The sequence below is a fragment of the Leptonotus elevatus genome, chromosome 1 (genome assembly GCF_054856555.1).
Source record: "Leptonotus elevatus isolate MCC_2025b chromosome 1, RoL_Lele_1.0, whole genome shotgun sequence".
Classification (NCBI taxonomy): Eukaryota; Metazoa; Chordata; class Actinopteri; order Syngnathiformes; family Syngnathidae; genus Leptonotus; species Leptonotus elevatus.
The window spans coordinates 19,326,828-19,347,808 of NC_141239.1; positions in this window are offsets into that span (position 1 = coordinate 19,326,828).

Below are 20,981 nucleotides of genomic sequence, written 5' to 3' on the forward strand. Positions count from 1 at the left end.
GCCAGACGTTCCCAGCAGACCCTCACAATACGTTTGGGCCTGCCTGGTCGGACCAGCATCTTACCCCGCCATCGGAGCAAACACACCACCAGGTGGTGATCAGTTGACAGCTCCGCCCCTCTCTTAACCCGAGTGTCCAACACATACGGCCGCAAATCCGATGACACGACTACAAAGTCGATCATCTAGGCCTAGGGTGTCCTGGTGCCAAGTGCACATATGGACACCCTTGTGCTTGAACATGGTGTTCGTTATGGTCAGTCCGTGACGAGCACAGAAGTCCAACAACAAAACACCGCTCGGGTTTCGATCGGGGGGGCCGTTCCTCCCAATCACGCCCCTCCAGGTCTCACTGTCATTACCCACGTGAGCGTTGAAGTCCCCCAGCAGAACGAGGGAGTCCCCGGGGGGAGCGCTCTCCAGCACACCCTCCAAGGACTCCAGAAAGGGTGAGTACTCTGAGCTGTTGTTCGGTGCATAAGCACAAACAACAGTCAGGACCCGTCCCCCCACCCGTAGGCGGAGGGAGGCTACCCTCTCGTTCACCGGGGTAAACCCCAATGCACAGGCGCCCAGCCGGGGGGCAATGAGTATGCCCACACCTGCTCTGCGCCTCTCACCGTGGGCAAATCCAGAGTGGAAGAGGGTCCAGCCCCTCTCGAGAGGATTGGTACCAGAACCCAAGCCGTGTGTGGAGGTGTGTCCGACTATATATAGTCGGAACTTCTCAGCCTCGCACATTAGCTCGGGCTCCTTCCCTGTCAGAGAGGTGACATTCCATGTCCCCAGAACTAGCTTCAGTAGCCGAGGGTCGGACCGCCAAGGCCCCCGCCTTTGGCTGCCACCCAACTCACTGCGCACCCGACCCCTTTGGCCCCTTCCACCGGTGGTGAGCCCATGGGAAGGGGGACCCACGTTGCCTTTTCGGGCTGTGCCCGGCCGGGCCCCATGGGTGTAGGCCCGGCCACCAGACGCTCGCCTTCGAGCCCCACCTCCAGGCTTGGGAAGCATTTCAAGTTGAATAAGATGAGTTGATCATTAGCAATGATCATGAACGCCAGAGAAAACAAAACAAACTTTATTCTCATAATTCCAACTTTTTTGTCATTAATTCGCCACGTTTGTGACAATATAACTGCTAAGGGGCTATTCTTGTATTTATGATATATTCTTCAACTTTTTGATGATGATGTTTTCTGGTATGTAAATATGACTTTATTCTTCTAATTCAGACTTCACATTCTAGCTTTATCCTTGAAAAATGATAGATTCTTGCAATAAATAAAAATGTCCCCGCATAATTAAGACTACATGTGCGTCATTCCAACTTCAATCACGTCAAATTATGACATTTTCTCCTTAAACAACCATTTTTCATAAATTCATCAATTTACTGTCATAACATTGCGGCTTTATTCTAAGTTTCCTTCCTGTAAAGTCATTTTATTCTCACACTAGCATTCACATTTCCACTTAAATGGCCATAAAACAGAGTGACACATTACCTCTGCACAGAAAATTCTCTGGTGGGTTGTTTCTTTTTATGTAGCAAAGGCTACACTCTAATGGAATACTAATACACAATGTTGGCCATTATCCGCAAATTTCAGCCTAAGCTAGCGTGAAAGCCAATCATAGCATATCCCCCTGAATTCCTTATTGTGCCCTTATTCCTCTCAAGCGTCGGAAATCGCCAATTAATTCCATGGAGTTAATTGCAGGCTGCACTGCAGATGACCTCGCTGCTCTTTTGCCGCTGCTTATCTGCCCCCGAGCAAAGCGTGCCAAGATGCGCTCGGACTACTTCTGAAGCGCCCGGGCAATTTTATTTGATTAACGCCTCACCAAAAATAAAGCAAGCTTTCGTCGATGGCTGTGGGTGGAACGCTCTAAAGTCACCGGCAGCTCTAGAATTATGACCCGGCCGCGTTGCTATCCATCATCGGCGCGCTTCAACCTGTGGCGAGCGTGTAGCAATCATTCATGCTCATAAATCACATTGTTCTGTGAAACAATGCGCCGTAATGAAAGCCCCGAAAGAAATGAGACGGTCAGCTTGCCCCGTGAAAGGCTCCAAAGAGCCGCCGCCTGTCACGAGCGATGATTGTTACACGGGCGGCCCCCCGACTGTAGCCATCAAGTCTGTGCACGTTGACGTGAGGTCCGGCCCTAAACGCTGCAGATTATGAGTAATGGCTCTAATGATGAACATTTTTCGACCCAGCAGGACTTTGCAATTAAAAGTGAGCAAATTGTGGATCTCTTTGGGAGTTCCCCAGACGCTCTTTCTCAAAGTCTGTTTGGCCAAATCTCTGTATGACAAGAGCCATACCGATAGTCATGCCAAATTTTTCCCTCCCTTAAAATGAAAGTTAGAAGAGGCCCCAATGGATGTCTCTGACCAATTATCCTTGGTGCGGGGCATTTTAAGAATGCTCCTCCCACCCTCCCTGATCTGTTGAGAAAACGGTGAGTCAGATAATCTTCAGTGTTGGGTGTGTAGATTCCTAGTCATCCAGATTATGGTAATCCACATAGGATGGATTTTTGTTTGTTGAAGATGTTTCACCTTTATTCAAAAAGGTTTCCTAAATGATAGAATTTCAAGAGTGAAGTCTCCCCATTTAAGACTGTGGTGGTTGTGTCCCCTGTGGGAGGCCACAAAAGGTTTGCTGTTGTTTGGCGTGGCTGGGGAGCAACCGTCCTGTATGCAAACCGCTGGTTTACCTGCCTGGAGGCAAAACAGCTCATTAGTGGCCACTATTCAGCACAATGTAGTGAGGAGTGCAATGATATCAACGTTGGAAAGACCAGGCAGCCTTAATGCAACCGCATCATGGCATAATATAGGACAGGGAAGGTTACGAGAAGATTTTTCATGTCCGGAGTCACCAGATCATATGAGTCTCAAAAATAATTTTACTTTGAAGACAATGATGTCCGAGTTCTGGATAGGAATGACCACTTGTTTGATCAAGGTGTTGAAAAGGGCATCTACGTTAAACTAGAAAGACCCTCTCCTGACATCTCTTGAAAAATTGTTTCATTTCACGGGAAACATGGCCACTAACAACAGCAACAATCAGAAACACAATCATCTTTACTGGCCAAGTATGTAAAAACACCCAAGGAATTTGCCTCCGGTAGTATGAGCTACAAGCAAGTATGACAGACGTGACACTTAAGTGCAGAGATCTTTATGTAATGTGCAGGTACCATTGTGTAAACAATGCAGAGACTCCTCAAGCAAAGAAAGTGGCCAGTCGTGCAGTAATTGCGATACAACTTTGTACAATGATGTCGAAAGTCCTTGAAACACTCTAAAGCGTCTATTGCAGTGTAATATTGATCAACAACAGTTATACAAATATATAGAGAACAAGGTGCCACTATGGAATTTGGAGTCAATTGTTTAGGGAATTAAAGGAAAGATTGTATTATAATGGTATTCACTGACATCACGGGATCGCAACTCCGCCCCTCATGATGGGTCAACTTTCTGTTTCTATAGTGTTTACACCAAATGTTCTTTTGTTATTAATGAATGCCCCCCCCCTCCCCAACCCTCCACAGCTTTCTCTAACATTACATGTATAATCAAGATGTATGCGGAAGATTTAGCACAAAAATCCTTGCAGCGGTACACGTTGAAACATTTGATTAATTGAATCGATTGGATTACAAATATTTGCCGATGTTACTGCCCAGACCGGACTACAACAATGTATGCTCTGAGGTAGGATGGCTCCCAAAACACGGACATTCTTGTGTCTTCTGTACTTTTGTCTTTTATTGGTTGCTATGTGCATTTATCATTTGTGAATTTGAGGTGAAGAATCTCTTTTTTTTTTTTTTTTTTAACCATGTTAGCTAGTTCCCGGACCGCTCCCAGTGCAGAGGACGTGAGATCGAGTCCGGGCTTCGGCCTTCCTGGGTGGAGTTTGCATGTTCTCCCCGTGCTTGCGTGGGTTTTCTCCGGGTACTCCGGTTTCCTTCCACATTCCAAAGACAAGCATGTCAGGTTAATTGAACTCTCCAAGTTGTCTATAGGTGTGATTGTGAGTGTGAATGGTTGTTCGTCTTTGTGTCCCCTGCGATTGGTTGGCAACCAGTTCAGGGTGTACCCCGCCTACTGCCCGAAGCCAGCTGGGATAGGCTCCAGCCGCGACCCTTGTGAGGACAAGCGGTTAAGAAAATGGATAGATGGATGGACACTTACCTTAATCAAAATGGTCAGAACACACTTTGGTAGACTTTGTCGGTTGGAAATTCATTAGATGTATCTTTGCAATTCCGGACACTTCTTTGTCCGTTTCCATTCGACATTCCGTGGACCCGTGAACGGCACACAATGTGGGGCTGTCACGGCTGGGGGTGGAGGACCCAAATGCAGGGAGGCAGGCGAACCACGGCAAGGATGCATGTTATACTGAACACGATTTATTTAACAAAAACACTAACAGGGGTACTGAGCAAAACTCTAAATAAACAAAACCAACAAAGTTCTGAAAAGACCAAAAATCTAAGTAACAACAAAACACAAGAATGGTGACAGTGACAATGATCCAACCAAGACTGAACGAAACCAGGGAGCTAAATACAAGCCAACTGACGAGACAACGAGAGACACCTGGACAAGACACAAATGGCTGGGGGAGATAATTGGATGACACAAGGGACCAGGATGACGAGTACAGGTGCAAACAAAACCTAACAAGCAAGACAGGACACCAATCATAACAGGGGCAAATGATGTCAAGCGGATACTATCTATAGAGACAGAAGGAGACTCCACAAAAATTTGACTTGTGGAAGCCTTTTGCATTAAAGGTGAACTGTACTTCAATGAACATTTGCCTCCATTCAACCATGTCAAACCGTTTCAATATTTAGTATCATAAATCCTTGTCCCTAGCTATTTTTTTCCCTTCTTTGTATTTTTCCTCAATCTGGATGACCTGTGGCACCGTGCTGCCTCTCACAGCTCAGTCTTGGTACTAAAACAGGCATTTTCTGTAGGTGGTGAGCTGTGTTGGCCATTTCATCTCAATCACAATACAATGATGAAGGCTGTGGGTGGAGCGAGGGCATGCAATCAAGTGAGTGCCTAATCAGTGTTGCTAATTTAGCTAATTCCTTGCTCTGTTTTGTGACTTTTCTGACCCCTGAATAACTTCAAAAAAGTGACAAGCAACAATTGTAGCCACTTTTTTGTTTTGTTTCCAATTGGAGACTCTGGAGACTTTGAGACTTGCTACAGAGCGAAAGATGTTTCCAGGCTTGCAAGCACTGGCTAATTTCTTGTTAGCTAGGTTAATATATGCTAACACTGAAGCTCAACTAACAATTTGGCTCTGACATGCTCGTGCTTCTGTGTAGTTTATTTCTTGTCAATGGCACATTAAGGAACTGCCAAATAAGGGATTGAGAAACTCAGTGTGGGGGGCGGTTATTATGTAAATTATGAGCTTTGTAACATAAACCGTGTTGTAAATCGATTACCCCTGCATCGAGGATACTAAGAAACAGGATTCAGTTACAAGGGGTCCGCAGTTTCTGATTTCAAATGATGAAGCCGTGCTAAATGACAAATTTGCCTGAATAATTTTTGTTCTATAATGAAGTCATAGCAATGTTTCTCCACAGCAACAAGTATTGTCTGGTTTCATTTGACCCACAACGACTTGGAAATCTTTTCATGGCATGGCAAGCAGCTAACATCTAATTACCCAGCTAAGCACACCTCTTAACTATTATCAATGATCATGTTTCCACGGAGAATTACCGAATGATATTGTTGTGATGCCTTTCTAATAGGTTAGTGTGTGTTAGTGCGTACATACTACTTCTTAATATTCCCAGTCCACTTAATTAGTTTGTGACCTTAATGGTTATTAGGTACATGGGAAAAAGTATGTTTTGCTGGGCATTAGAATGAGTTTTTACTTTTAATATCATTTGAGCTTGCCAGAGAACTTCAAGCATTGCCTCTTGTTTGTTTCTGAGGCTACAGGTTATTTGGGTGTTACAAATGTTCAATATACCTGTGCGGGAACACAGGAAAAAGACTCAATGTAGCATTCATAGCGGTAATGTTAGCAGCAAGAGTTGCTTATGCTATAAAAAAAAAAAAGAAAGAAAGAAAAAAGGCAGTTTTGTTGATCCTCCACGACTAAATTATTCATCAATGGTTGAATTATTCAACAAACAAGTCTCGCCTCTGGTAACATTCTGCAAAAAAAAAAAAATACTTCTACAAAACAATCTTCACTTTTTATCCCGTCAACATAACACACGCTAGGATTTTTCTTATATGCTCACGGCTGTCATCGCCATGGGAGCCTCAAGTTTAAGACTTAGGTCATGTTTTCGTTTTTGCTTGTTTTGTTTAAATATATACATTATTTCCTCAAATAATGCTCGTCTCTGCAGCGGACACAGTGGCCCAATTAGTTGCTGAGTCTACTTTGGACAAATTAATGCCTCCTTCAAATTGACGTCTAGAAAGGCAGTTACTGTATCTGAGGTCACACACAGACATAAAAAAAAGTTAAATGCTGATCCCAGTTTGAACTCTAAAAACAAAAAGCACATAAATAATGCCTCTCTCAAATTGATGCTGTTTGTGAGTCATCTGCTCAAGATGAATATATATGCCGCTATCCACTTGAGGCATTTAAAAACACTTTCTTCCACATGTCTTTCTTTTCCAGTTGTAGAAAAAACATCTTTCATAACTGCAATTATCACAATTCATTGACGCTATTGTTCATTTATGGTCATTAAATAGTGAATTGCTGAACAACCACAACAAAAGTACATAGCATCAAATGCAGACAAATACTGTATACAACATGTGTCCAAAACAAAGTTTCAAGACCAGCATCGCAAAAGACATTTCAAATCCAAAGTGCAAACTACAAGTTTTTACATCCAAAGTTATCTCCCTGGAGTGTAATGCACTTTGCTGGCCTTCACTGTCACGCCTTCATGCACTGCTGGAAGGACTCTTTCGGGATTCCATGCAGCTCCATAAGGCCATCTATATGTCATCCGCATTTTCAAAACGAGCTTTAGAGCTTTTGAAAGAACACAAAAAGGTGAGTAGGGAGGTTGCACCAGCATGGGGTCATTCTCGGCCAGGAACTGTCAGATGCTCAGGGCATTGTGAGCAGGCACGAGTTGCCCTGCCACGACTGTTGCCTCTTCTCCTGCACTGAATGAAGCAAACGCCACAGAATGTCTTTGCAGACTAGATAGATAGACCGATATGGTTTTTTTCATGACCGATGCCGATTATTTGTAGTTAAGAAGGCCGATAACCGATATTTAAAGTTATTAATTTTCAGTAAAAAGCGGGGGGCTTTTCAGACTTTTCAAAATGTAATTTTTTTTTTTTTTATCTTAGACAATAGACTTCATTTTAAATTAAAAAAAAAAAAAAAAGTTCAGGGTCCCAAGGTTATCAAGTTAAATGGAAGTAAGTAGCTCCCTATAGTTTTCTACAGTAAATATTTTTTTCCAAAATTTCAAAATACCTGAAATCAAAAACTTTCACATTCCTTTGTTTTAATGTCAAACAAAAACAGAAGGTTCCCAGGATCAGCAGCATCTCTTATAAAGTTAAATGAAAATGTAAATAAACACTTCACTGAGGTTAAAATGTTTTTAGATTAAGCTTTTAGCTGCCGTCAGATAAAAAAAAAAAAAGACGATACCAATATTCATCAAAATGCCCAATATTAACGCAGATAACCGGCCTATCCCTATTGCAGACATGCTAGGAAATCATTTGGCCCACTTTGAAGAGGAAAAGCTCATAGTTTGTAGTTTGGGGTTTAAATGTATCACCCAGGTCCTGGCACTTTTCTGACACACCCTTTACATCTCCATCTACTTGGGACATGAATGAGTTAAGTTCTAAGCACATTTAAATTCACTTGCTGACCAAAACAGCAGCTCTGAAGCACATAGTTTCCGCTAAGTTGTAAAGTGCATGTTGTACATTTTCCATTTTCTCGCCACGTACTGTAGATGCTAGCCAGGTGTATCGCAATAATTACAATATTATGGAAAACTCAACTTATTTAAATAAGTTAATACATTTTATTTACATAGAACTTCTCAATGAGAGGGCTCCTAAAATGCTTGACGTGTCACAAGACAGTAGTAAAATTCAAAATGTGTTACTTAAATATAAGGCATATTCACTATAAGGAGCAAAATATTTAATTATTTATTTTTTAAATAGTTTTACCAACTCAAAAAAAATTGAGTTGAATTGGCCTTCTGGATAATATTTCCGTATGTGTGTATTTAATTTGTATTTAATGTGTATTTAAGTTTCACTTTTTGAATTGTACTTCTGAAATAAATCTGCTTTTTTTTTTTTAGTAAAGATTAATTAATTAATTAATTAACTCATTTACTGCCATTGACGGCTATAGACATCAAAAATTCATTTGAACTATTTCTATTAGTTTCACTTTTTTTTTCACTTTTGTTAACAAGAGTATGAAAACCTAGAATTTTTTTATTGTACATTTAGAACAAATATAAAATTTTTGATTAATCATGAGTTAACTATTGGAAAAAACGATTATTAAAAATTAGGGGTGTCAGACGATTACAATTTTTAATTGTAATTAATCGCATGATTTCAATAGTTAACTCACGATCATTTATATCTGTTCTGTTTTCATACTAGTTCAAATTAATTAGGCTATAGCCGTCAATGGCAGTAAATGAGTTAATTATTTAATTAATTTTAACAGCCTGATTAAGGAAACTAAAAAAGCAATGAAGTTTGTTGCATAAACAAGCTGAAATTTGTGCGACATTTTGTCTGATCTCAAATTCAGTGTGAAATACATGAAGTCATTTCCGCTCTCTCGCCAAGAGTTATGCGCGGTGACACGCGGGACAGCTCCCCGATATGTTAGTACTCAGGGATAATTAAAAATGCAATGGTCAAGCCTGTATTTCTAATGGAGCTGACAGGGCCTCATCATTAATTCAGATTGATTCAATATCAAACTGCAGGGTCTGAATAAGCCGAAGTCAGACATACATGATGCAAGTGTCCATGAATCACCGGCGAATGTGCCTTAAGTGCTCGGTTTGTGATGTGCATGGAGGTCTAAGGAATCTATTTAAATGATTCAGTCTTGTTCTGTGGCGAACCTTTGAATCTTTTATTGTGGACCGTGTAGCATATTCATGATAGCTTATTATTTTTTAATTCAATAACAATTCATGTGTACAACTTTAAAGGCTTTCATTCATCCATTTTCTATAGCGCTTGTCATCGTTAGGGTCCAGGGACGCCATGATGAGATGGAGCCTATCCCAGCTGTTTTTAGAACTCCTATTGGTTGCCAGCCAATCACATGGCATATATGACAAATTATGATTTACAATTACACACAGTAAATTTGAATCTATGTAGACTGGGACCAAGTATACGTAACTCATACCGTCAGCTTGGAAGACAGCCGATCTACTGCCTGAGCCACGCAGCTCCTGCTGTGTGTCAGTATATCGCTCGTGTCAGCTGGAATCTTTGTAACTCCAAGAGACCAAATACATTGTTTTGATCTCCTCTTGGATATAAGCAAACAGTAGGAGTGGCATAGCTCATGTGGTAGAGTGGCAGTCTCTTGTGAGTATATTCCTCAACCCTTGGGCGACTTTTATTTTTTTATTCTTTATTATACTCTCTTCCACGTGGAAATATCACTTTTAAACTGAGTCTATTTGGCCCCACTCTAAATAGAGTCAAAGTTACAGAATTTACTGTGCAGTCACACGTGAAAAATCTTTAGTGAACGTAAACGGACTTTTAGCGAGAGAAGCTTTTTGAGAAATTTTGGAAAACAAAACCTGGCGTAACTAATTTCCTTCCATAGATGCCATTGTTTGGGTGCCATTGCTAGCTCATTGCTAAATGCATGCTAACATGTTGTATGCTAGTACTGTATTTATAACTACTAAAACGATAACTCCATATGATACTTGCCGCAAATTGTAACACAAGTGTTACATTGTTTTAATATTTTTCCAAAAATACTGTACAAATTAAGGGTTTTAATAGAATGATTTATTGAGTAGGCTAATGCTATTTAGCTTATTATGGCTACAGGCATGGCCTTGTTTACATATAGCACAAGTCAACTCAATGTGCTTCACACAAGCAACGCCACAGCTACTTTCAAAAGCACTAAGCTATAGTCAGGGTTGGGGAATCCAGGTCCAGAAAGTTCCGGCGGCCGTGGCTCAGGGGTAGAGACGGTCGTCCAGTAACCAGACAGTTGTTGTTCGATCCCCGCTCTCCCCAAGTCATGTGTCAGTGTGTCCTTGGGCAAAGCACTTCAAACGCATTGCCTCCAGTGCTACACACACGTATGAATGGTGCGAATGTTTGGTGGTGGTCGGAGGAGCGGTAGGCGCACACTGACAGCCACGATTCCGTCCACCTGCCCCAGGGCAGCTGTGGCTAGTGATGGGAAAATGAAGCTTCATGAAGCACTTGTGATATTTTTTGACTCCTCTAGATGGCACTCTTGGTTGAAAGATGCAGTGGAAATGTAATCAATTTCCTTTGCACTAGCCTTCATATTTAAACCAAGAGCACCATCTAGGGGAGTCAAATAATATCACAAGTGCTTCATGAAGCTTCATTTTCCCATCACTAGCTGTGGCTACTAAAAATTGTTTACTGCCACCAGGGTGTGACTGTGTAAGTGCATGAATAATCATCTTTGAGTGTCTAGAAAAGCTCTATATACATCTGATATGTTGTTATTATTATTATTATTATTATTATAAAAACTCTGAAACAGTTTGGCTTTAGCCACAGGTGCTTCTACTCAAAAGGCCTGTTGAGTTTTTTGGCCCCCGATACCGATTCCGATATCCAGCTTTGCAGTATCGGCCGATGCCACTGTTTTAATGCAGTATCGGGGCCTCTGCAGATACCAGTATCGGTATCGGAACAACACTAGTCATCGGTAATCTGTTTCAGGTTTTTTACTTTCTGGACCTGGATACCCCAACCCTGGCTATACTTTTGGAGCATGTAGTATTGAGTGTCTTCTTTTGTCCGCTTTCTTACATCCTTTCCGGGCAAACCGTGTTTTGTTTTGTTTTAATTGATGAAAACTGGTTTAGATTGGGAACAAATGGGAGGTGGAGTGCATTGTGTTGTTACCGCGACGGTGGACTGCTCCCAAGTTTTTTACAAGGGGTGTGGGTTTTGTTTGTATGTTATTATTGTTACATAGTAAAAATATATATGCTACGCTATTTTCAAAGTGGATAATTTGCTATGACAGGCAACTTGCCTACCAACGCTGTTTTGCCATGAATCGCTCAAGTACAAATTTTGTTTAAAAAAAAAAGTTTGTAGCATAGTGGCCAAAGCGGTCGCCCCCGGATGTACAATGAGATCGCATCGTACTTTGTACTTTTTTTCGTTTTGTTTTTTTACTACAATTTCTTGCAGTCTTCGGAAGTTGTGAAGGAGCCGTTTTGTTTCATGTGTTCATTGAAGTATTGAATAGTTCTTGAATTTTCCACATTTAAAGAAGTATAAGATGCAATTACTGCATTTGAAAAGACGCATAATGTGCCCTACTGTCTGATAACCCTGCTCTGAGGGTTACGGTTGCACTGTTAATACCGATGACTGGTGTTGTTCCGATACCGATACTGGTATCTGCAGAGGCCCCGATACTGCATTAAAACAGTGGCTTCGGCCGATACTGCAAAGCTGGATATCGGAATCGGTATCGGGGGCCAAAAAACGGTATCGGAACAACACTACCGATGACAGCCTATTTTAGGTGGCAAAAAAAAGGGAAAACTTTGTAAAAAGACACAGGAGGTAAAGTGAGTCAGAAACCATGCCCAGTGTATGACCCGGTCCAGCGGTTGACCAATCAGAGCCCTTCACGGCAAAGTAACATTAGCAGGAGAGTTGTCAGTCACAGCTAAATATCCACGGCCTTTTATTTTCTTAAAAGAAAAAAGGTCCACTTTTTTTTACGTACCCCACTTCTAGAGTGTTCAAATAAGGTCTTCAGCTGTGTTGGTGGCACAAAGTTTTAGCTCACTAGTAGTGTTATGCGTTCACCAACCAGATATGTGGTTGCAGTGGTTGATCCCTGCCCTCCCCATTAAAAAAACAAAAAAGTGTAAGTATTCATTGGTCAAGTAAGACTTCAAAATAGAGATTTGTTTTTTTTTGTTTTAATTTTTAATTTGTTTTCTACCCATACAGAAAGGCATACATTAAAATAGTTTTAATGTATAGCATCTTTGAGTAAACTTCATATCGTATCATACAAGTGTCCTCTTTTTTGGAAATCAAAATATGGTCACCCTCGTACATGTACTGTATACTATACTTAACCTATGCAGAAGGTATACTGTACTTCCCATCAATCTTTTTGAAATAGGCAAAAATAATCCATTACAATGCTGCTTTGCAAATAAACATTAAATTGGATGTTTTGTTAAAAACCAGAGTGGCACCATTGTGGAGGCAGCATTCATGCACTATGCGGCGAATAGACACATCGTCAGCAAACACAAATTACTCACCGGGTCAACCCTCCAAAAAGTGTTCCTCATCGGAAGTTAACCTTCTTCAAGAACATTTTAATTGGATGTGGTCTTAAGTTAAAAACGTTTTTTAAAAAAATGCTGGCACAACTTCATCCTCTGTACTGTGTGTATGTGGTGAATGAACACTACTCACCACAACTTCATCCAGCAATCAAGCAAGTGCCACTTAGCAGAAGCGAACCCTGTTCATAAATTTTTTTAATAGGACTTGATGTTAACTTCAAAAGCTAAGGGACACATTGAAAAAGGTTGTTAACGTAATAATCTTATTTTTTGGTGAATTAAGTAGCTTAATTATAAGGATTGATTCAAATCCCTGCACCGCTTTTGACTTGCCACAAGAGTGCCCGAGTCACTTTAAATGATGATCGACAGCTTCATTAATGTGCATCTGTAATTGCGTGATGTTCATGTGTTATTCACAGGATGAGGATGATGTTTCCTATCAATTCAAGTGATAGAGTGCCTAACTTTAACCATACTTTTAGACGGCAGCCATAGTGATAATAATAGCCTTTTACATTCTAGATGAACCAAGAGTTACGTTATGATTTAAATTCTTGATGTTATCTTCTTAACAAAGATTTAAAAAAAACAACAAGGTGGAATGAAAACGTGCAGAAAATTGTGCCTTTTGTTGTCCACCAGTAATAACTTGTCACTTTATCAGCGCTATGAATCAATGGATGGGATGAAAACACAGGTGTGTGCGTGTGCGCGCCTGTGTGTGCGTGTATGAGCGGAGAAGTGGCACATTAATTACGGCGACCTGTCCGTCCAGCCGAGTCAAAGCGGCAAATCACATTTGTTTCAGTCCCGCGAGGGAAGGCGACGCTTTCACACTTGTACGCTGACAATAATAAGGGAAATATCGCCGACGGCTACACGCTTCGGTGATTGATCGCAGGCAGCGAACGTGTTGTTGTTTTGTGACTAACTCGCGCCAATTAGCAATAGCGGGAAAGTAAAACACAAGTTCAAGATGCTATTAAATGATTATGGGAGTTCCAATTGGGCTGAGTGTTTTTTTTTGTATTATTATTTTAACTCAACTGCTGATGGTGGAGGGCGGAGGGCATTTTTTTAATTGGGAGATATTTATTTGCACAACATTCGAAATGTTAGCTTTTTTTCCCCCCTTAGGTTTATGCTAAGTTTAACACGTTTGAAACAAAAAGGTCAAATTTCAAGCTGCTGCTCGGTGCTCAGCTTGCAAACATCACATGACTTAACCTAGAAATCAGCTGAGCTATGATTGGTCATCACTTCAGCCCTTAGCATGGACTTATGCTGCATTTGAGGAAGTCGGATTTATCAGAGTTGGTTTTTCCTCGTTTCCGACCTCAAAGCATTCGTGGCGAAAGTAAACTATCAAAATGGCGGATATTAATAAATTGTTTTTTATTTTGGTTCTCAAAACACATTTTGACCTCCAGCAAACTTGCCTTCTCGCAATTTTGCTTCATTTATTGTTTTTATCTTATTCCATACAGTTCACCGTAAAATTTCATGCAGTGAGATAGCGGCATACTGTCACGTACGTTGTGTTATGTGAAGTTATGTTGAATATTTATGAATGAAGAAAGCTATCTAGTTTTATACTCGAGTAAATTGTGTTTTACCATTCACAATCTGTGTTTCCAAAGGGGTCGCCATTATAGGGTGACGTCACATCAAAGTCGGTCGGTGAAGTCGGGGTACTTATTTTTTCCAACTTCGCAAGTGGTATTTACGAGTTCAAGGAGGCGTTCCCGTACACACGTCCTGGTTTGAAGTCGGAAAAGTCCGACTTCCCAGTTGCCCCGAATGCAGCATTATTCTTTATATGAATGGATTAACCATTGGCCACTCACAGCTGAAGCCAGACGGCAGCCATGTTAACGTTGCCGCCGTTACTGACAACTTCTTTTTATTTATTATTATTATTTTGTTTCACTGTAAACACTCATCAATCATTATTGAAATTATTTGTGGATTTTTAAAATTAATTATTAGTTCACCGCTAGATGGAGCTAAATAATACAAACTGTCCTTTTCAGATTACTGCTTATTAAGTGTGGGGGGGGGGGGGGGGCGTATAACTTGAATCACTATCTTGAAAAATACTGAAAAAAATATGCACTTTAATCCCTTACAATCACATTTTCTCAAAAAGCTAATCAGAAAACCACAGCGTACAACTTTATTAAAGGTGCTTTGCGCCTTTTAAAAAGGTAATATTAAAGCTTTTTCTACATCATGCATGCTCCACATAGGCCCAGGTGAGTATGGAGAGCGCTGGCTGTTTTACTCTGACTTCACACTCCACTCCACAGTTTCTTTGGGGTAGGGCGGAATTTGTCTTACCTCATTTGAATTCATGTCTTCGTTTGTCAACTGCGGCTGTCGCTTTAAGATCGTGCATGCGCGCACTATGAACGAGCCGGACACAGATGCTGCAATTACGCTTTGGGCCAGAGGTGGCCGTCGCGAATAGAAAAGTGACAAACTGCACAAAGATTACGAATTGGCCTTTTTCCACCCAGAAAAACTAGATTTTCTTATGATGACTATTTTGTTGCTCAAACAAACAAAAAAATATTTTCTGGGAGGGAAAAAAAAATCATTCTTATAATATAATTGGTTCTTTTATCTGGCTCTTTTTGTGTTAGGGTATGAATAAGTTTTAAAATGGACACACTGATGTAAATAACGAATATTTGATATTTTTCTCTGGTAGACTTATCGACAAGAACAAACATTCTTTGTTCTCGGTTTGTACTTGGCAGTCAGAAAACAAGCCGCGTTCATACAAAGATGTGAACAAATATAGTCATCAAACGGGATTTAAACGAGCAGACGTCTCTCCAATGAAGGCTGCCTCCAATAAAGACGAACCTTGCCTTGCCTCCCTTCTGGGCTAAAAGCTTTGGTGGCTACTTAAGCAAGCACAGTTCCTTCCCGCAGATTGATATGGATTAATCAAAAGAGTGTGTTTGTTGACTGCGGCAGATAACATGGACAAAAGTACAAACTGTCATACATCAACCCAAGAAAAGCAAATATAAAAATGCATTGAAAAAAGGGCAATATCTATGTTAAAACTATTCATTAAAGTCCTATTTCCTTTTGTCGTCAGAGTTTCACCCATATGGTCATCTTTATAAATGTATAATAGGCACGAATAGTTATTGGGGAATATATTACCGCCTCTTTTGTGTGCTGCTGGGCGGAATATTCGCTGTGAAACACAATTAGTGGGATATTTTGAAAGAGATGGAAATTATGTGGAGCCTCCAGGCACGCAAAAGGGCTTTAATATCTCCCTTTTTCCCTTCTCCCGTTTCCACGATATATGTTTTCATATTCAGCCTGCTTGGGTAATTACTATAATTACCCCAAAAATGCACACATTACGAGCGCTATTTGTGCAGTTTGTACTCAGCGATAATGGCCGACGTCCCTATAATCAAGAGGAGAACATATCTTTTCTTATTGTGCGCACATAAAAAGAAGACTCCGCCGTTCCAATGTGTCTCATTTATTACAGAGGCCATCTTGGCAATTTACAACTCCCCCTCGCACTTGGCGTTCTCAATTCCCTCCGGCGGAAATAAGTTTGACATTTTCTCCTCTGAGTTAAACAACACCGTCAAGATTTTCCTATAAAAGCGTCGCCTCCACCTGGGCGACAAATGATCGTGTTTGTAGTTCATCAACCAAACCACAAGCCACCGCTGTCAGGAGATGGATTTTTTTATTTTATTATTATTTTTTTTTTATTAACGTCCCTGACAAATGCGATGATAAGATCTGGATATAGACCTGGCCGGGTGGGGACATGCAGTCTTTCTTAGGTTCACCATATTAAAGGCTGCAGTTTCATTTTAAATGAAAGTATCGCGAGTTATTTTTGAAAGAAATCCAGTCAACAGGCAACAATCAAAGCATATCAGCGGAAATAATACAAAACATGGACTCACAAAACATTGTGGTGGACCACATCAGCATCTATTTGAATGCTAATCGTCAATGACAACACTGTGTCAACAAAAATCATTTTTGGACACATGCTATTTTAAAAAGTTGCTGTACCTCTCTGGAGCAGATTAACTTCCATTATTTCCTATCGGGTGTGTTTATGTTTTGACAAACTTATTTTCCCACTAACGCTATTCATTCATGGTCACGCTCTGCTATCGTATCGAATGCAGACAGCGGAAGCTCCAACGCACATCTCAGCGTCCACTGACCAAAAAAAAGCAAATGAAGACGACGGCGGAATAAATACATAGTCGAGGCGGGAGAAATAAAATGAAGGAATGTGCCAGCAAGCAGACAAGAGTGTTTTTTAAGGGGCTTACTTTGATGCGGGGGAATAGAAACATGGGCTGAAAGGTGTCACTTCCACTGTTCCAGTCGTGTTGAACACACTTGGCACGAGGGACACGTGCAGCACCTGCAAATTGGCCAATAGGGATAAAAGCCCCATTTTCAAACACCGGGAATGTTTATACTAGAGTTATTTTCTATAGCGTTTGTCAGCTGGGGTCTATCTTTGCTAACTTTAGCGCAAGAGGCAAAGAGGTGTCAAACTATGGCCCGGGGGCCATTCGTGGCCCACCGACCGTTTTTTAGTGGCCCATAGCATTTACTAGAATTGCAAATGTCTCGTGTGCAATCACATGAATAAATTTACAGCTAAAATAGTAACATTATTTCTCTTCATAACACTGTGGAGCGCAATAATTCACGTTCAGAAACAAAAATCATATTAGGTTCTCAAGTATGATCAGCTTACTACAGATTGCTCTTGTTTTGGTTCTGAATCTGAATACGGGATTCATCTGCTGCTCACTGGATGGCTGCATCTATTCTAATGGAATACAGGGCTGTGGAACAGGGTTATGATAGTTTGGGAATTTTCATTTTAGTTAGTTTTTATTTCATTTTGAGTTTTTAAATCTAGTTAGTTTTAATTTGTTTTCAGGGTGGTTTTGTTCGTTTTTATTCGTTTTAGTTAAAATAAATGTTTAGTTTTAGTTAGTTTCAGTATTAGTTTTCGTTTCAAAAAATTATTACTAGTGTGCAATATTTAATAAACACCATAGTAAAATGAAAAAAGTAACACATTTCTTACCTAGCGTTGCATTTCGGCCGAGCCATTGGAGTCAAAAGTCAAGCACGTAAGATTGTTGCCTAAGAGCGACAGCATCTGAAGTTGCTTTTCTATTGGCTGCTGCTAGATGACGTCACTTCTGTGTGACACACTTTCAAACGTCCTTATTCCGGTTAATAGCGCTCATAGTGCTACTCACACTGATGTATGGAACGTGCGAACGTTTGGTGGTGGTCGGAGGGGCCGTAGGCGCATACTGGCAACCACGCTTCCGTCAGCCTGCCCAAGGGCAGCTGTGGCTAATTAAGTAGCTTACCGCCACCACAGTGAGAATGTGTGAGTGCATGAATAATGTACCCATTCCATTGTAAAGCGTCTAGAAAAGCGCTATATAAATCTCATAATTATTATTTTTTTAATCACATTTAAAATCAACCCCAAAGGCTCATGTATTAAATATATTACCAAAGAAGTATTTGGACATTTTTGCTACAATTTTCGATAGTTTTATCAGTTAGTTTTCATTTTTTTTTAAGCATTTTCATTTTTATTTTATTTCGTTAACAAAATGTTTTTGGGAATTTTAGTTTTAGTTATTTCGTTAACTAGAATAACCTTGCTGTGTACTCCCCCAAAACCTAAAATAAATAAATAAATCCTAATCCTAAACTATTTGCCTTATCAGCTTTAACATAAAGCCTCAACGTAGCAATTTCTCAAAAAATAACGCCATTGCATAAACAATGTATAATTACTAGATTCATTGATTGTTTTTTTATCGTGTTTAATCCATCCATCCGTCCATTTTCTGAACCACATTCAGGAAAAAAAAATAGTGGCATCTATCTATTTTTGTTCATGTAGTTTGCATATTGTCACTCTCTTAAAATAATGGCCCAAGTCACATACTGGGAAAACAATATTTTTGCTACAATTGGCTACATCCTTAGTTAAACGGATCATTCTATTATTTCCCTGAAATCAATATATTCAGTATCTCCTGCTTGACCTTATCGAAAATGAATGAATGAATACAACAAAATTGAAGTAAAACGATGCTGTGCTGCCTGCAATTTTGAAAAAACAGTGAAGCCTTAGTCCAGTACAGTCTGCCAATACCCTGACATTTCTGAGTAACTATAATTAAAGGTAGCAATCTCTTCTGTGCAAGACCTTGTCCTCCTTTCGTAAGAATCCCGAAAACACGAAGCTTGTGGTACAGCAAGAAAAGGCTCGGCATGTGCGTGCAGCTAGCGTCTCTCATTAGCTGCGCAACCGCGGTGTTGATGTTACACCAGCCAAGAGTACTGATGGGCTTGTGCCAGCTTGTCTTTGGCGGGGGGTTGATGTGCATTTTGATACAGAAGGTCCCGCCCGGTAGTATGCCCACTGAAGAGGCAATCATAATTCTTGTACGTTTGCTCTGTGTGTTACCATGGTTACCACTGTCTCAGGCTAGCTTGAATATTCACTCTGACAGCTCATTGTCTGAAACGCAGTGTGCGCACACCTGTACTTCCTGCTCAGTGCTCACATACACTACAATGCCTTCTTACACGATAATACTTCCTTCTTGTATACCACTGCAAACACAGCACCATACATATGACAGTACTGAGTAGAGGTGGAGAGAGTAGCCAAACATTACACTCAAGTTAAGAGTACTGTTAGATGTCAAACTTATAACGATGTCACTCATTTTCACCTGTTATGAATAAAACAGTAGAAACGTTTGGATTTGGATGGACTGAGACCTTTGATTATTTCATACTATATCAGTCTAATTAGCTATACTACAGAAGCATGGAACTGCTAGCTGTGGAGTAAACATTTTTGACTGGCAAATACGTTGAAAAGTAATATGAATGTATTGCAAGTACGTTTAAACATACTTGCAGGTATGTTTGAATGTACTTAGAGGCTAAATGCTAAAAAATTTAACTGAATGCTTTTTATATAGCGCTTTTCTACACAATATGGTGCCCAAAGCGCTTTACAATGCCTTAAATTCACCCATTCACATACCCGAGGTTGGCTGCTGCCAAGCAGGGCGCTGCCACGGAGGGGAGACGACCACTCTTTCACTGAGCCAAGCCGCCCCCCAAAAATTTACTACTCCTAAAAAAGTGTTTTTCCCATAGTGCTACATTGTATTAACTAGCGTATGTGCAAGTAATATATATATATATATATATATATATATTAGGGGTGTGAATTGCCTGGTACCTGGCGATTCGATTCGTATCACGATTCATAGGTCACGATTCGATTCGATTAATCCCGATACGAATCTATAAATTGCTTATTGCGATTTTTATTTATTTATTTAAATTTAGAAAATACTAATCAGTAAACTTGTACATGTATGATTTGTATGAAAATGTATTTATCTGAAAATTCAGGTTGCAGTCTGTTTCATGTTTGAACAGCACTGAAATAAAATATTAAGGCTTAATGTTCCATAATATAAAATTCTTCCATGCTTGATGTGTAAATCCTAACCCTAAGTAAGACGTTTTGTTGAATATTTCCATTAAAAAAATTGATGTTTAAAAATCGATTCGGCCGCATATTGAATCGATTCAAGAATTACGCAAATCTATTTTTTATAACACCCCTAATATATATATATATATATATATATATATATATATATATGCATTTGGACTACATTATACCAAAAATTTAATACTTTTTTTTTTTTTTTTTTTAAGAGCTCAGTATTGTTCATTCGGAAATGTCATCATCATTGCTCTTTATTTTTTTTTTATTATTATTTTTTTAATATATATATATGCTCTATACCGCGGTCCCCAACCGATGGCACCCCCACAAGCCCCCCCCCCAGTTGTGTGGTGCATTAAAATTTAATAAATTAATAAAATGTTATTAATATTTTTATGATTTATTATTTATTATGTTGCAGTGCATGAGTTCTGTTCGTCATTTTTTCCCACAATGCCACGGGGTATGCGCATGCGCAAGTCAATACCCCACAACATTATGGGGAAAATGCAAAGTTTTTAGCATTTAGCCTCTAAGTACATTCGAACATACTTGCAAGTACATTTAAACATATTTGCAAGTATGTTTCAGTGTATTTGCAAATATGCTCGAACATATTTGAAAGTACGTTTAACCGTACCTGCCGCAAGTACGTTGAAACGTATACTATTGTTTAAACGTATTTTTAAACATAATTGTAAGTATGTTTGAATGTACTTGCCAGTCAAAAATGTTTACTCCACATGGACAT